This window comes from Callithrix jacchus, chromosome 11, assembly GCF_049354715.1.
Source record: "Callithrix jacchus isolate 240 chromosome 11, calJac240_pri, whole genome shotgun sequence".
Taxonomy (NCBI): domain Eukaryota; kingdom Metazoa; phylum Chordata; class Mammalia; order Primates; family Cebidae; genus Callithrix; species Callithrix jacchus.
The window spans coordinates 31,820,001-31,824,218 of NC_133512.1; the positions used below are offsets into that span (position 1 = coordinate 31,820,001).

The following is a 4,218-nucleotide window of genomic DNA, read 5'->3' on the forward strand; positions in this document are numbered from 1 at the left end:
CACTGGTGGGCATGTCTTATGGAAAGTTGCTTCCACCCTGGCCCTGTTTAATCTAGTCCTCAATTTGGTCTTGTGTCCAAGCCTTTCCTCCAGAGTTGAGTCCCACCTCCTCCTTCACTATCAAAACTAAACTCATATGTGCCTTATGGCCCAGCAATACTACCCCTCAATATCTCTCCTCTCCTACAGAAACCCTCACACATGTGCCTGAGAAGATATTCGCAAGGGTGGACACTGCAGCATGGTTGCTAAAACACTGGAAGCAAGTTAAATGTTCACCAATACAGAAATGTCTCAATAATCCATATATATTCATAGTGTGGAATATTATATATCATATTTTAAAATGACCTAACTCTATATGTTACTGAGCAAGGGCTAGCTGCTCGGCACACAGAGAAGCTGATATGGGGCCACGTGCGGTGGCTCATGCCTGTAATCCCAGCACTTTGGGAGGTCGAGGCAGGTGAATCACGAGGTCAGGAATTTGAGGCCAGCCTGACTAATATGGTGAAACCTATCTCTACAAAAATTAGCTGGGCATGGTGGCGGGTGCCTGTAATCCCAACTACTAGGGAGGCTGAGGCAGGAGAATTGCTTGACCCTGGGAGGTGGAGGTTGCAGTGAGCCAAGACGACGCTATTGCATCCCAGCCTGGGTTACAGAGTGAGACTCCAACTCAAAGAAGAAAAAATAAAGAAGAAGAAAAACCAAGAAGCCGATATGGGATTGACTTTTGAGAAAAGAAAAAGCTTCACTGTAACTTGACTGGCAAGGAGACAGGAGGGAATTCTCAAATCTGTCTCTCAAGCTGGGTCTGGGCAGGTTTTATGGGCAGAGAGGAACTGAGATAAGGTGTGACATGACTGGGGTCATGCAAAGAAGCTGCGACCTGATGAGATCATGCAATGAGGTGATGTGGGGTCCTTGGCTTTTAGAAAAGTTCATACTCCAACAAAACAGCAGGCCCCTTGCTTTTTAACTTGGGCCCTGTTGCTTGGTCCAAGCACTTAGATTCTGCTTGTGGTTGGCTTTTTCATTCCAGCTGGCTCTGAGGTCAGGACCTGGGCCTGCTTGATTCTTCTGGCCATACTCAGGTTAGGTGACTTGCAACCTGGGGATCCTTGGGAGCAGAAAAACAACTCATCATTTTGCCACATTTTGTTGCCGACAAAGTTGAACCAGATTGGATTAGTTCCAGGGTTACATATGGTTACACTGAAAGATCTTTAAGACATACTGAGAAAGGCAAGATAGAAAATATAGTGCCCCGCTACTTGTTACCGGTGGAGGGTCTTGACTGCAAATTGTCAGGTTTTTGGGGTTTTGAAGAGAGAATCAAACAAAATGCACAGCAAAGCAAGGAAAGAATGAAGTGAGGAAAGCAGAGATTTATTGAAAATGAAAGTACACTCCACAGGGTAGGAGTAGTTCAAGCAGTGGCTCAAGGGCCCTGGTTGCAGGATCTTCTGGGGTCCGAATGCTCTCTACAGGTTTTTTATTGGCCATTTGGTATATACCCCATGCAAATGAAGTAGTGGCCCACGATCAGTCTGATTGGTTGCACAGAGCAGCCAATCAGAGGCTAAAGTGAAATCACAAAGTTGCACTCCTATGCAAACATCCGACTGGTTGCGCAAAGCAAACAATCAGAGGTACTTTCAGTTTTCCGTCTGCCAGGGAGAAAGCGTAGAGCAGGGGCGGTTTGCAAAGGGAGTAGCCTTTGGTCGTTTTGTTACTTAGGTTTTGAAATTTGGGGTTTTCCTTTTGATTTAGTTCTAGGAAGTCAGCGTGAATGCGGGTTTAGGTTTCCTGCCTCCAGACCCTATTCTTCTGCTTCACTACTGTTAATATGTTAAAAAAATTTTTCATTTATTTATTATTTTATTTTGTTTTATTTATTTATTTATTTGTTGGTAGAGATGTTGGCATCGCACTACATTGTCCAGGCTGGTCTCGAACTCCTGGCCCCGTGATCTTCCCGCCTCAGCCTCTCAAAAAAGTTTTAAAATAATAAAACCTCTGTTTTTCTATGTAGATATTTGTATGTATGTGAATATATGGTCTAGAAGGACAACTTCAAACTTTTATAAGAGATTACCTCTGGGGAGAGGAATGATCCAATATAGCTCCTAGCCTATATAACACCTTTGTGAGAATGTTTTTAAAGGTACCTTTCTTCCACACAATTTACTGCCATCTGCTGGAAAATTATCATTTAAAAATGTCAAATGTACTACCGTGTGAATAGTGACCCCTAGGGTTGTTCATGGCACCACTTGCACAGTCATAGTCTATGGCCTTAGAGGACATTCCTTGAGACTGAGATCAAGTTTTATTCTGAGGTCTATACAAAATAAGTTAATTTGACCACATGAGTGAACACTAGTTTTCAATGTGTTAAAATTTATTTTGTAACATTTCTAGGTACAAAAGTGCTAAGTTTTGGAGAGGTGAGGTTTGTGGGTTAAATGGTGGGTTATGTCACTGACAAAATCAGAGACTCACTGCTTCCAAGTGCAGAAAAGATTTGAGCATAAGCGACTGGGTACTAAACAAGACAAATTAATTACCTCTCAGGTCCTTTCTTTCCAATAGCAGGAATGCAGTATATTATTGCATAACAAAGTATTTCTCAGTACCAGGTGTCCATTTTCTTTATGTTTCAAATCACGTTTTGGAGGCAGGAAGAATTGGTAAAGTAGTTACAACAATTGCTCCTGGCAGTTTACAATATTTCTGCAATATTAAGCAATTTAAATTACCATTAAAGTTCTATATATGTGAGTTTAGACATAACACCAGTGAAATGTGATACTGATTTTTTCTTTTTATTTTTTTAATTTTTTTTTTTTATGTTTCATGCATCTCCAATCATCATGTTTTATCTCCCCTCCAAAGGAGAAACAGGTAAGGATTATCCCACCTGACGATGATACTGATTTTTATAATGTTACAGCAAACTAAATATGGCCTGAGAAGGACTCTGTACTTTTTTTTTCAGAGACAGAGTTTTGCGCTTCTCACCCAGTCTGGAGAGCAGTCATGAGATCTCAGCTCACTGCAACCTCCACCTCCTGGGTTCAAGCAATTCTCCTGCCTCAGCCTCCCGAGCAGCTGGGATTACAGGTGCCCGCCACCACGCCTGGCTAATTTTTGTACTTTTAGTAGAGACAGGTTTCACCATGTTGACGAGGCTGGTCTCAAACTCCTGACCTGTGATGATCCACCCACCTCAGCTTCCCAAAGTGCTGGGATTACAGGCATGAGCCATTGCACCCCACCAGGACTCTGTACTTTTATATTTAAGTCTTTATGTACAAACCATAATCTACCTTAATAGGTAGACAAAATTGAAAACCTATCTTAGCAGTATGTGCCTGTAACAATAGCTGAGTCTTGGCCAATCTCAGCAGCCATACTTTTAACTGCTCATACACTGCTGAGTGTTCACACTGTATTCAAATAAAGCAAATGCCAAGCTGTAACCAATCCAGCTCTTTCTGTACCTCACTTCGAATTTGTGTACGTCACTTCCCTTTTTTGTCTATAAATTTGTTCTGACTACAAGGCATCCCTGGAGTCCTGAATCTGCTGTGATTCTGGGAGCTGCCCAATTTGCAAATTGTTCATTGCTCAATTAAACCCCTTTAAATTTAATTCAGCTGAAGTTTTTCTTTTAACAATATTTGAATTGTGAAGAATTTTATTTGTATGAAAATATAAGGGCAAAGGGAAAAGTTCTTCATCCTCAGAAGTTTCACTGAAAAATCAACTCACAAAAGGCAGATTAGGCTAGGTGTGGTGGCTCACACCTATAATCCCAGTACTTTAGGAGGCTGAGGTGGGAGGATCCCTTGAGGCCAGGAGTTCAAGACTAGCTTGGGCAACATAGCCAGACCTCGTCTCTACAAGAATTTTTTTTAAATTAGCCAGGCTTGGTGGGCACATGCCTGTGGTCCCGGCTACTCAGGAGGCTGAGGCAGAAGGATTGCTTGAGCCCAGGAGTTTGAGGTTACAGTGAGCTATGACTACTACTGCACGCCAGCTTGGGCAACAAAGTGAGACCCCACCTCTTTTTTTTTTTTTTTGAGACAGAGTCTCACTCTGTCACCCAGGCTGGAGTGCAGTGGCCCGATCTCTGCCTCCCAGGTTCAAGCGATTCTCCTGCCTCAGCTTCCTGAGTAGCTGGGATACTAGCATCAGCCACCATGCCCA

General features: G+C 42.7%; 1 pseudogene; it reads right to left on the reverse strand.

Moving 5' to 3' along the window:
- Nucleotides 1-2,788: 2,788 nt before the first annotated feature.
- On the reverse strand, nt 2,789-2,933 carry LOC118143975 (U8 small nucleolar RNA; annotated as a pseudogene).
- Nucleotides 2,934-4,218: the final 1,285 nt, after the last annotated feature.